General features: G+C 42.6%; 1 long non-coding RNA gene across 2 annotated transcripts; it reads right to left on the minus strand.

Annotated features, from left to right (window-relative positions):
- Positions 1–85: 85 nt before the first annotated feature.
- On the minus strand, positions 86–4,637 carry LOC310828498. 2 transcript variants are annotated; one of them, XR_014556971.1, is made up of 3 exons: positions 4,569–4,637; positions 529–628; positions 86–381 (listed from the first exon to the last, which is right to left on the minus strand). It is a non-coding gene; the product is annotated as an uncharacterized lncRNA (long non-coding RNA). The 2 variants fall into 2 exon arrangements; XR_014556972.1 differs by lacking the exon at positions 86–381 and adding an exon at positions 386–423 and having other exon boundaries at positions 540–628.
- Between the last annotated feature and the right edge of the window lie 9,145 nt (positions 4,638–13,782).

Below are 13,782 nucleotides of genomic sequence, written 5' to 3' on the forward strand. Positions count from 1 at the left end.
TTGTATTTATGAGCAAGTTGTTAGCTCTGCACCACTCTGTCAGCCGCTCCACCTCATCTCTATTATTCATCTACTTTAAATATATACTCTTATAAAACTGCAGGTTATTCCAATAATCCTGCCAATGTTCTTATATGTTTACAGTTTATTTGTAAATCTTCAATAAAACATTTCCATTCATTTATTTAAAAAGTTTGTTATCTTAATTTCTTATTTTACCCGTAAGTTCTGCTATTTCTGCATATTCCATAAATTTTTGTATCCATTCTTGTTTTGCTGGGACTTCTTTCCAGGGAATAATTTTTAATCCTCACGACCCAAGTAGTTGGAAACTGGAATATTCTGCAATAAAACTACCCAAAGCTTTCTCTCTCTCTCTCTCTCTCTCTCTCTCTCTCTCTCTCTCTCTCCAGACCAAGGCTCCTGTTTGTGGGAGGAAAGATCGCATTATCTGGCTATTCCAGCCAAAACTTTAAAAAACAACTGCTTACAGTATTTAAATTTTCAGGAGTATAGAAACATTAATACACATACAAAACATCTCGGTTGTGAGCTCATCTATACTTGGCTTGTCCAGTGCTTAGAAAGCGCGGGTCCAAGGGGTTTGTTCCTTGCCCTGCCAGCAGACCTGTACAGAGGTTATCTGAGACTCACAGTTAAAATTTAAAAATTTAGTATAAACTCAAATTTTTAAAAAGCAGCCAGTCCCTGGTGGGGCTTTCCAGCCACCTTAATCCTCCAAGGCCTGGGGTACAGTGTACCCTCTACCCAGGCCTGCCGCTTTCCCCCTAAAAACCTGCTCTTTCCTCTGAATCAGAGCAAACCTGCATCTGCACGAAACCCAATTGGCATTTGCTCCAGTTCAGGGGCGCAAGAGCAGGTTTTCTCTGAGGGAAACAGGACTGCAGAAGCAGAAGTGCGGGCGAGCCCTCGATCATGCACCAGGACCCGGGACAATTTAGTGAAACGCATTCTGCCATGGTTGGTCGTGTGTCAAAGAAGAATACCGGTCCCAATAGTGGGTGTCCATATGTGCCATGCCATAGATTTCTATGAAATGGCTTTGACTCGCTTTGCAAGTTTCCCCGGCCCAAGCTTCCATTTTATCAAGTCATAGGCTGCACACAAATGGAAGAGAATGGTTAGGAAAGGGATGGGTCAAAAGGGACCAGTTTAGGCAGGATCTTGTGTCATAGAAGCACCAAGCCACATCTTCCACAGGTACAGCTTTGCTCCAGAAGAATGTGCATTTGCAAACAAGCCCTGAAGAGGCTTCCCTCGCTTTTCTTGTATTTAGACTGAAAGCATACGGTTGTATTTACAATCTGATCCTAAAGGTTTGGAAGCAGTGGCTGCTAGTCGGCTATTTGCCCAATTGTCCAGTATATTTTGCATTCATGATGTAGTTTACGGTATTATTGGAAATCTAATGGGACAGGCTGCTGTGGTTTAGCAAAATAGTGCCAACAGCACAGTATCAAATATAATCCATTTGGGAGATCCCAGGTGGTTCAGCTTCACTAGGGATTTCATAATGTTTTCACTAGAATGAAGACACATCAAGGTAATTCACATGGGACTGGTGATCTTTCATAATAGGAGTAACTAAACTGTGCTGTCCCCCACAGTCTTGTACACCCGGGTCCTGCTATACGAACACTCATTATATGAACCTTCAGTTATCCATGCATGAAGGATTCCTACCCTAACATCACTACACAAATGTCTGATTCAGATATCCGAACATACAAATCATTGCACACTGGGAAAGATCCTCCAGCCGAGTGCAATATCTGGCAGCGTAGTAAGAGAGACATACATTTTGGGGGTTAACTTTTCATGGGAATGCTTCGGGATTTTGGGAAATTGTTGGCTTGCTACGCAAGAACTCGGCTTACAAACCATTTATCTGGAATGGATTATGTTCGCATAGTGGGACCTGCATATACAGTATTGGGACTGTTTAATTTTTTTTTTTTAAGTGCCCTAGAGATTGAATCAGTAGTCAGGAAGTCAGGTGTGTGGAATACATTAGATTATTGAGGATGATTCAAACCCCAGCAGACTGCAAAAAGCTCTAAAAGGTCACCTGCAAAATATTTGGTTCATCTGAAATAGATGTCATTTTTTGGAAAGCTCATTGTAAATGTCAGATTCACAGAATATTTTTTTATTTATTAAGAAATGTACAGTGGTACCTTGGGTTACATACGCTTCAGGTTACATACGCTTCAGGTTACAGACTCCGCTAACCCAGAAATAGTGCTTCAGGTTAAGAACTTTGCTTCAGGATAAGAACAGAAATCGTGCTCCGGCAGTGCAGCGGCAGCAGGAGGCCCCATTAGCTAAAGTGGTGCTTCAGGTTACGAACAGTTTCAGGTTAAGAACGGACCTCCAGAACGAATTAAGTACTTAACCCGAGGTACCACTGTATAAACTGTTCTTTGCAATAAATGCCACAAAGCGGTTTGCTACACAAAACAATGTAACTATTGGCTATTTGGGTGATCTTCAGCCAAAGGAGATTGTTTGGAATCCAATAAGCATAAGCCCCATCCTAAATGCATTTGACATAATGTTTATCCATAGACCGTCCACACTATCCTGGATTCTTGAAATATGCAAAGGCCCTTGTTCGGAGAGAGCCTTTGCCTGTATGATTAGATTGTAAGTGCTTCCACACATTATGCCGAACTTGTTCAGGGAGCTAGAGACAGGACCAGTAAATGTATGTTCATTAGCCTGAACATCTTAACTATTTCACTTTTGCTATAAACACATAAACATGGCAAAATAATGTTGCAGGAGAATACATTTGCAGTATTTTTTTTAAAGTCTAGTCAAAATGCTGTTTCAGTTCTGTGCTTTTTCTACCATTTATTAAGACGCTGTCAAGCATATATTTTAAAATCAGGATTATGGTATGATTTAAAAACTGTTTGCTATAGGCACAAGATATAAAATATTGAGTCAATTTCTGAGCTGACTAGATACTCTGGCAAAGAACATTATTACTACCTTGCTAAGGTATTGGGTTTAACTAAAATGACTCCCAACAATATGTATTTCTAACCAGAAAGTCATACTAAACCTGTTCGTTCTGCACACACCCAAACTGTGCTAGAACATTAACTGCTACTGCATGTAGTATCATGTTCTGAAATGTGTAAGAAATATAGGAAAACAAGTGGGACCAGCAACACAATGTTGCAGTTTTATCTCCACCCCTTAAGAGGAATGCTTCTTTTCAAAATGGGGAATTTGAAGAATGGGGAAAGGACAAAGGGCACTTCCCCAACCCCACTTCCCCCCTTCAATACCATCTCCTTTGCTCTATAGCATTACATGGTCATTGGCTTTAAATTGGAACATAATAGAGTTACGTTGTGGAGAAAAGTGGGGGGGTCTAGTTCTAGAACTGCAACATCCCTGTATAGTGCATAGGAAGAGATTTTAATCTCATGACACACATTCCCACCCCTGGCTGCCACTGATAAGCTTTCAGGGCCTTGATCAAGTCATTTCTATTCCATCTTCCATGTTTCTTTTTTGAGCTTTCTAAAAGAAAATAGATATTGCCAAACTAACATTTGGCATTATTGGAAAGGACACCACAAGATAATGAAAATCAAAGTAGTAATAATAATAATAATAATTAATAATAATTTTTATTTATACCCCGCCCTCCCCAGCCAAGGCCGGGCTCAGGGCGGCTAACAAGTAATAATAAAAACAAGTTGAATGATTACAACTTAAAAACAAAATTAAAATACAACATTAAAATATTGAAACATTAAAATATTAAAATGTAGCCTCATTGCAGGAGGAGAAAGGAAAAGAAAAAAGAAAGAGAGGGAGGGAATCAAATTGGCTCCAAGCCAAAGGCCAGGCAGAACAACTCTGTCTTACAGGCCCTGCGGAAAGAAATCAGATCCTGCAGGGCCCTGGTCTCATGAGGCAGAGTGTTCCACCAAGCCGGAGTATACACCAGGAGGTGGAGATTGTACCACTCCAAACGTTGGACTTCAGTGCCCATCAGCCCCAGCCAGCATAGCAAGTAGTCTAAGATGAGGGTTGTGGTAGTCCATCGGTTTTCTCTTAAACAATAGCGAACACAGTAAATTAAGAATTCACTTGTAATGTATCAGTGGTTCAGTGCTCATTTCTTCTCCTTCCAAAATAGATTCTATCTTGAACGCAGTAATAAAGAGTCCACTTGTGATATACCAGCAGTTCAGTGCTTGGACGCTGTTCCGGTAATCTGACGTTTCGTCACTAAAGAGCTTAGTCATTGAGCTGTCAAAATCAATTAACAATTGTCAAAATCAATTGTAACAGAATTGCACTGAATTAACAAGTAGAATAAGGAAAAATTAAAATTAAAAATAAATTGAGAATGCATAATTAAGGCAAACCTTTGTAGTAAATGATCTACAAGAGAAGACAATATGTAAATGGCTTAAAGCAGGGATATATCTACAAGAATAAAGGTGAGACAATAACTATTCACACATACATAGTTAATACCCTCAGGCCCACTATTACAGAAAATCTCCATAGAAACCTACCTGTCCCCATCTGCATGTTTCCATCGGGAGGATGTATATCAGCTGGGGTAGGTGGGTCAGAAGGAGAATAATAATAATAATAATAATAATAATAATAATAATAATAATAATAATTTATTATTTGTACCCCGCCCATCTGGCTGGGTTTCCCCAGCCGCTCTGGGCGGCTTCCATAGAAACCAAAAATACACTAAAATAACACAGATTAAAAACTTCCCTGAACAGGGCTGCCTTAAGATGTCTTCTGAATGTCAGGTAGTTATTTATTGCTTTGACATCTGATGGGAGGGCGTTCCACAGGACGGGCGCCACTACCGAGAAGGCCCTCTGCCTGGTTCCCTGTAGCTTTGCTTCTCGCAATGAGGGAACCGCCAGAAGGCCCTCGGCGCTGGACCTCAGCATCCGGGCAGAACGATGGAGGTGGAGACGCTCCTTCAGGTATACTGGACTGAGGCCGTTTAGGGCTTTAAAGGTCAATACCAGCACTTTGAATTGTTCTCGGAAACGTACTGGGAGCCAATGTAGGTCTTTCAAGACCGGTGTTATGTGGTCTCGGCGGCCGCCCCCAGTCACCAGTCTAGCTGCCGCATTCTGGATTAGTTGTAGTTTCTGAGTCACTTTCAAAGGTAGCCCCCCGTAGAGCGCATTGCAGTAGTCCAAAGCGGGAGATAACCAGAGCATGTACCACTCTGGCGAGACAGTCCGTGGGCAGGTAGGGTCTCAGCCTGCGTACCAGGTGGAGTTGGTAGACAGCTGCCCCGGATACAGAATTGACCTGCGCCTCCATGGACAGCTGTGAGTCCAAAATGACTCCCAGGCTGCGCACCTGGTCTTTTAGGGGCACAGTTACCCCATTCAGGACCAGGGAGTCCTCCACACCTGCCCACCTCCTGTCCCCCAAAAACAGTACTTCTGTCTTGTCAGGATTCAACTTCAATCCATTAGCCGAATCTGGAACGCTGGTGCAGAGGCCTTTTATGCACACAGGAGAGTGTCGGGTGGCTATGCACTTTTATTTTGTCCATGGACTAGTCAAGAAGGAACACAGCCCTTGAGCTTGGCTCAGTTGCCATCAGGCTTCCGTAAACTAGGTTCTTGTCAGGCAGTGTTTGGGGGGTGGGTGGGTGTGTCTTGAACAACAACAACAAAAGGATTCTTTCCCCCACTCCCTTTTAATTTGCAGACTTCTGTACTTCGGCATAGCTAGGGATTTCTCCAGGGAGTATAGAAACAATTGCCTCATATTTGGGTGGCCCCGTTTCATTACGAAAGAGAGAGGCACTCAGGCAAAAGTTCAGCGATCAAGGGAGCGATATTCTGGTTAAGGCATGAGAGACAATAGCCTCCTTTTCAGCTGCGTAGGGAAAAGATGACTCGGAGACCCCTAAGTACATCGTTGGCAGCAAAAACTGAGGCCCTGATTGATGTCATGTTTCAAATCAGATTTTTCTTACTCATTATTTCCCTAGGTCATAGCTTGCGTTGGACAATTAGCCATTTTATTTCGAGAGACAGCTATGTGAGATTAACTCTGCTCTTACCCACTCAGAGAATTCTTAGCACTATTTTCAAGGACACAATAATATCCTTTATTTTGGGGTGGGGGTAATGTTCTTGCTGCCCATCAGCATATGCTTCCCGGGGAGTGTGCAATTAAAAGGGGGGAAGCAGGGAAAAAACAGCGAGTTGACTAAACCATAAAACACCAGTTAAAACCAGCTCTTCAATAGATTAAACTCCCTGGGCAAATAAAAAAACACTTCACATTCCAGGTACCACAACCAGAGAGGTCCTATTGATGATCACTGCCCTAACCTCAGAAGAGAGTCTCTGATGAAGATCATCACATCTGGGCAGACTCATTTGCTAGAAGGTTGCTCTTAAACTGAAGTCTTTTATAGCTACAGTCAATGACCAGCACTTTAATTGGATAAATTGTTTCAGGATTATCTGAAATGCAATAATAGAAGTACAATACAAATAAATAGATGAGTACTAAAAGGAAGAGAAGTTTGATTTGTATGCTGTATGGTATTGTGGATACACTAATGAGCTGAGCACTCTGGGCGAATTAATTGTTGTCGCACAATTCTGTTTTGCTGGCTTCCGTGAATTGTTTGGCATACCTAGCATACCAATATAATATATTAATATATGCCTGTAGTTAGCATGTGTTACAAAATCTGAAACTGGGTAGTGTTGAATAACGAGAATGTCAAACTTTAAGGATACAATCCACCGGGAACTTCTCTCCAAGCAATGCTAAGGCAAAAGGGAATTGCATAAATGTGCTCCTTTGTAAGAAGAACACACTGTTCTTGCACAGCTCCCTTTCAGTTGGACTTGTGCAGGAGAACTTCCTAATGAACAATGTACTTTCCACTCAATGGGGGGAAATGTTAAAACAATATGCTGTACAACAATAGAGGAACTATTTGCCCAAGATGCCCCGTGCTATTTATGGAGCTAGCGTTTGTTGGAAAGTATTTGGTGACGTGTTCCAAATTTGCTGTCGAATGGCATTGCTCTTTACAAAATGTCCATGTCTAGAGATAATAACAACTGAAGTAGTTTCTAGATTTATCAGCCATGATCAATTTTGTGAAAATAAGAAGAGTGGAAAAGCAAGATTGGAATAAAAATGATATGAGTATTGTAACTTCATTTCAGATGCCATTTCATAAATAGTGTCATGCCTTGCAAACCTTTGCACATCCTTGCTTGAGAAAGCATCAAGGAAGCAAATGGGTGTGAAACCACTCATTGAAAGAAAAATGACTCTTCATTCTGCTTTTCTGGTTGGCCTGCTGGAGAAGCAATGCATATACATTTGGTATGATTTCAATTAAACTCTGTATGTATTACAATCTGGGCGTGCATTTAAGCTGACACTGAATTCCTGGACACCTACATAATGTTAATGCACTTTTCCTTGGCACGCTGAATGCCTGTGCCTTTTTTCTAACTACACTTGGGCTCCCTCTCGTGGTCCAAGGAAATACAGGAAAAACACATTTCCATTTTGTAGATATTTATATATTTTATATACAGTATTTTTGTGTGTTTTTTTTGTAGAGCCAAAGCATTCATAGACATTTTATTAACATTTATTTGTAAACCCCTCATGGCCATGGTACCCATCAGCTTGACTAGCATCCTTGGTCACATGTACTCTTTCCCACTCCTCAGTGTATGCTCGTGTCACATCTGGTAGATCGGGTTCACTATTTTTTAAACAGCGATGCCTTGGGAAAACAAATGCTCCTAGGTGGAATGCCGGAGAATGATCATTACTAGGGAAATATGGGCAATGTATTGGGTCTCTGCACTCATACTTTTCTGGACAGCTGTGGAAGCAATTTTGAATGAACAAAACTCTAGGTTGGCAAACCTACATGAGGACATAGTGCCCTGAAATATACTCAGAGTCGCAAAGTGATTTCATGCTCTTTATTCAGCTCATAGTGGTGAGGAGGAATGAAGAGCATGAAATCACTTTGCGACTCTGAGTATATTTCACTGGCGATGAAGGTGGGATGCACATGATTGGCTAATTCCGGAATTCTACTGTAAGCCAATCAGGTTGTGGATTCACTTCTATCTGGAGCATGATTGGGTGGTTCCTGCTAACCAATCATACTGCTGCATTGTTCTGGGACCAATCAGACTGCTGCATTCTGAATCCTATTGTTCTAGGACCAATCAGACTGCTGCCTTTTGGAGCCTATTGTTCTAGGACCAATCAGACTGCTGCAGTTTGGATCCTATTCAACTCAGTACATAACATGCCCTTTCTTCCCTAATCTGTGCTATGTAATTTAAAGGAACGTATAAATTACTTGGCGAAAGCCATTTCAAGACAGGTTGAACGTAAGCATTTTGTGTTAAGGAACAGAAGAGAGGGGGAACACAGAAGGAACATGCAGCACCGCAGCAGATTTTTACAATTGTCAGCAATTTTGAAATTTTACAATTGTCAGTTTTTTCCATTGTCACTTTTACAATTGTCAGCAGCGGAAGGAGTGCAAGGGAAAATTGACTTGTAGGGTGAGGGGAGATAAAGAACTGGCCTCCAGGGTCAAAAGTGGTCCCCATCCACACTTTACACTGATTGGCAGCAGCTCTCCAGGATTTCAGACAAGCCTGTATGGAGATGATGGGGATTGAAGAAAGCATCTACCACTGAGCTACACCCCTTTCCAAACTGGATCAAACTTAGTGAATGGATGTGATATAAGAGAAAGCCACTTTTCTCTGTACTTCACTATCTCCTAACAGCTGCACTTCACCCTTTTTGCAACTGTGTAAACGGTATTTGAAAACACCTTTTCTCCTGAAGACCTTTAATCTCATCCCCTACTTTCCTTTCCCTTTTTCCTTATGGCCTTGTCCTTTTAGATTGCAAGCCTGTGATTTGTCTTTTTAAAAAGGGGGTCTCATCCTTTTAAAAAGGGGATTTGTCCCTTTATTTCCAGTCGCTGCATAGCTTTTGCTTCTTGAAATACTTTATAAATGACTTAACAACCATTAATTTATTATTAATATATTGGTTGTCAACATTAACCAACAAGTAATGCAATTAAGGGACGCGGGTGGCGCTGTGGGTAAAACCTCAGTGCCTAGGGCTTGCCGATCACATGGTCGGCGGTTTGAATCCGTGGGGCGGGGTGAGCTCCTGTCTTTCGGTCCCAGCTCCTGCCCACCTAGCAGTTTGAAAGCACGCTTAAGTGCAAGTAGATAAATAGGTACCGCTTTATAGCGGGAAGGTAAACGGCGTTTCCGTGTGCTGCGCTGGTGCCGGCTCACCAGAGCTGCTTCGTCACGCTGGCCACGTGACCCGGAAGTGTCTGTGACAGCGCTGGCTCCCGGCCTCTTAAGTGAGATGGGCGCACAACCCTAGAGTCGGACACGGCTGGCCTGTACGGGCAGGGGTACCTTTACCTTTAATGCAATTACTCTTTGCACCTTTGAGATTGCGTCAGAAAGGATCTATAGGAAAGCATGACAAGAAAAACACAAATGGTCTAGTGCGGAATTAGGGGGCCGTGAGAGGGGCTGCTGTGTGTCTTGAAATATTGTTGCCTGGTTTATATATTATTAAAACTGTATTGGTACAATATAAGATGAAAATCAGGATAAAACCCAGCCCAAGCAGTATACTGTCTGTATGGGCTCTAAAAACCAGCAAGGGGGTTGGGTGGGAAGTGATTTGTGCCAACTATCTAAAGTGTAGTAAAAGCATCTGTTTTAAAAGCCTGAGAAAATAAAAAAGTTTTCATCGGATGCCAAAAAGAGCACAATGTAGTTATGCAACCACACTCTGCACCCTTTGAAACAGGGAGGACCTGTTCAGCATGAATTCTCATTGCCAATGTATGGGAACTGATGCACCAGAATTTCATGATGCAGCTGACAAGTATATGGTAACCCTAGAAACACCAGCCTTCCCCAGAAAATGCAGTCCAATTCCTTGGCTCTGATTGACTGACCAAAGAGAAGTGCAGTTTTTTTGGGGATGAAGCTGTGACCCTGTAGGTGAGTGAACCAAATGCTCATTTTATGGGGTGCTGTGAAATGTGGGATTTTTACCACCAAAAGTTGCAGAGGACCATTTGCCGATGTTTGCACTGCTTTCAACTTAATCGGATGGCAAAGGGATGGTATCCACAATATAGAAAATATTCCTCCAAAATCCTACAAACCCCCTCAACGTAATAAAAAACAATTGGATCAAAAAACAATAGGCTATGAGATTAACCTCACCCAATGGAATAGAATGTGGTATAAAACTCCCTTTAAATCCATCTACGCAAAATAAAAGAACTGACTCTGAAACTCATTTACAGATTGTACCTAACACCACAGAAACTGGCTCTAATATGCCCAAGAGCCTCACCAAAATGCTGGAGAGGATGCACCTCCACAGGCACATACCTCCACATGGGGTGGGAATGTCCCCAAATCCAACTCTTCTGGACATCAGTTATACAAGAAATATGCAAAATAACTAAGCAAGTATTAGAACTGGTCCCACTGAACATCTTCCAAGATAATAATGTCACTCACATTATAAAGAACTCATAACCCACCTACTCTCAGCAGCCAGAGGCATCATAACCAGACACTGGAGAGACCTGTCAGTAGTAAGCATGGACCAATGGTATCAAATAGCATGGGAAACAGCCTTATTAGAAAAACTAACCCATAAACTGAAACGGACCTGGGGACAAATAGAAGATGCCTTCACCCCAGTATGGTTCCTCTTTATCACATACATAGCCCAACAAGACAACAACAAGTATCCTGCAACAGCATATGAATCAATCTGGCTAATCTGCCACACACCGCACTCACACAGAAATCTCACTCCATCCTACCAAAGACAACCAACCACTCCCTAGGTCACCCTCAACCTCTCTCACCACCAAGGAAACACAACAAGTGAAAGTAAGAGAACCCACATACGTGACACTGGCACAAAACCCGACACATACACTAAGTAGAATAGAAGCATAACCTAGATAAGTATTGAATGTGACTGATTATGAGGTTTTTGACTGGCAAATAATGCTTAGACGTACTGTGACAATATTTTATAGAGCTGCCAATACTTCTCATTTGCTATTTTTTTATTGAAAAAGAAAGCTAATCTTTGACGTGTTTCTCAACATATTATTTGAAATTACATTTGCTTTTATTGCCAAAGGAAGAGAATGGTTATTGACATCATTTTTTCGTGTTTGTATCTGTTTTGCACAGTTTATGTTTTTATTAGTGAATTATACTCTTTTGGAAGATGTTTGTTATTTCTGTTGTTTGAATCTCCTTTGTACTTTTGTCTTAATGCACGATGACTAAATTTGATTAACAAAATAGCTAACAAATCATTTGATTACTTATTTTTGCACCCGATGTCATAAGAACAATTTAATTTTCATTTAACAGCTGTGTTTCTTATGTCTCAAAATCCACAGTGGATGGAGAATTTGACTAACAAATATTGGCACTGAAGTAATATAGTCATGAATCATGCCTGTTGCTGTACATGGCTGATACTTGAGGCCAGTGTTTAAAAACAGGTTGTTTAAAAAAATAAATTATAGTGCCATCTGTCCAAGTTCTAAAGGAGGAAACCAATCTAGATTCAAACCAGAATGCAAACTCTGAGATCTACGGGCACAGGGCGGTATACAAATCTAATAAAATATTGTCCTTTTCGTTGTTGTGGGTGGACATCCACAACAAACACAGCCCCTAACCCCGAGAGCTCTGATATTAGCCCTTTTCCTAAAAAATGTACCCCACTACAGTGGTGCCTCGCAAGACGAAATTAATTCGTTCCGTGAGGCTCTTCGTATAGCGGTTTTTTCGTCTTGCGAAGCAAGCCCAATGACAGCTTAGCGGATTAGCGCTATTAGCGGCTTTTAGCGATCAGCTGTTAAGCGGCTTATCAGCGGATCAGCTGTTAAGCGGCTTATCAGCGGATCAGCTGTTAAGCGGCTTAGCGGCTTAGGAAAAGGGGGGGGAGGGAAAAAAACCCAAAGGAACTCGCTAGACTTTTTCGTCTTGTGAAGCAACCCCATAGGGAAATTCGTTTTGCGAAGCGCCTCCAAAACGGAAAACCCTTTTGTCTAGCCGGTTTTCTGTCTTGCGAGGCATTCGTCTTGCGGGGCACCACTGTAGTTGGCAGGGGCACCCCCCTTCCAAAGGCATTCCTGGCATCATCAATATCGCACCCCTGCGGCTGTGAGGACTCTTTACAAAAATGGCCAATTTACTCAGATTCTGATCCTTGGTGACTTTCTTCACAGGAGCGGAAACACGAGCACAAGGCCTTTCCCACTGTACGTGGCATGCTTTCCCCAGCAAGGCTTGCCAGGTGCCTTCCCTCCAAATTGTTCTATGAATTCAAAGGCCTCAAATATGGAATAAATATTCATAAAAGGTAAAGGGACCCCTGATCGTTAGGTCCAGTTGTGGCCGACTCTGGGGTTGCGGCGCTCATCTCGCTTTATTGGCCAAGGGAGCCGGCATACAGCTTCTGGGTCATGTGGCCAGCATGACTAAGCCGCTTCTGGCGAACCAGAGCAGCGCACGGAAATGCCGTTTACCTTCCCGACGGAGCAGTACCTATTTATCTACTTGCAGTGTGGTGTAGTGTAGAGAGCCAGTGTGGTGTAGTGGTTAAGAGCGGTAGAATCATAATCTGGTGAACCGGGTTCGCTTCCCCGCTCCTCCACATGCAGCTGCTGGGTGACCTTGGGACAGTCACACTTCTCTGAAGTCTCTCAGCCCCACTCACCTCACAGAGTGTTTGTTGTGGGGGAGGAAGGGAAAGGAGAATGTTAGCCGCTTTAAGACTCCTTCAGGTAGTGATAAAGGGGGATAGCAAATCCAAATTCTTCTTCTTCTTGCACTTTGACGTGCTTTCGAACTGCTAGGTTGTCAGGAACAGGGACCGAGCAACGGGAGCTCACCCCGTCGCGGGGACTCAAACCAGCAACCTTCTGATCGGCAAGCCCTAGGCTCTGTGGTTTAGACCACAGCACCACCCGCATCCCATAAATATTAATAGATGTACCCATATCTCAATATAAAGCCATGTGTCTGAAAAAGTACGGGAAAAAGACTCTCCCGACAACCTCAAACATTCCTCTGCAGTAAGGGAGGCAAATGGGGAAAAGCTTCCTGTTGTCTTTTCTGCTTACAAACCCCATCTTAAGGGGGCATTTGTGTAGGGATCGGGTGAGCCTAGGACCCGGATTCAGGAATGAAACTATGAAGCATTCCAGAAGAACGGCCAGGCTGTCTAGGGAACACAAACAGCGACCATTTTCAAGTATCCAAGCAGATGCGATTTCTGCTGCAGATCGCCACTTATGGTGGATGTATGATGGTTTTTGGGTGGTCTTTGGCTAATGTCAAAAGGCTTTAAAGGTTCCTGACCCTTTTGTTCAGGGTCTCTCCCTCCTTGGAAGAGAGAGAACTCTGCTGCAACAGAAAAATAAAGATCTGCCTTGCTTTCCACTGGATCCTGCCTCCATCCATTCTTCTCAGAGTCCCATGGGAAAGTTGGGCAACAAAAGCCAAACTCCATTTCTTTAGGCACCAGGGGAATACATTCCTCTATAGTCAGAAAGCATTATATATGACCAGGGCGGGGCCATTTTGTTGATGTTATTTTTTGGCGTTTTTATACTCTAAGCCGCGCTCT

This window comes from Podarcis gaigeae, assembly GCF_964106915.1.
Source record: "Podarcis gaigeae genome assembly, chromosome: 12".
Classification (NCBI taxonomy): Eukaryota; Metazoa; Chordata; class Lepidosauria; order Squamata; family Lacertidae; genus Podarcis; species Podarcis gaigeae.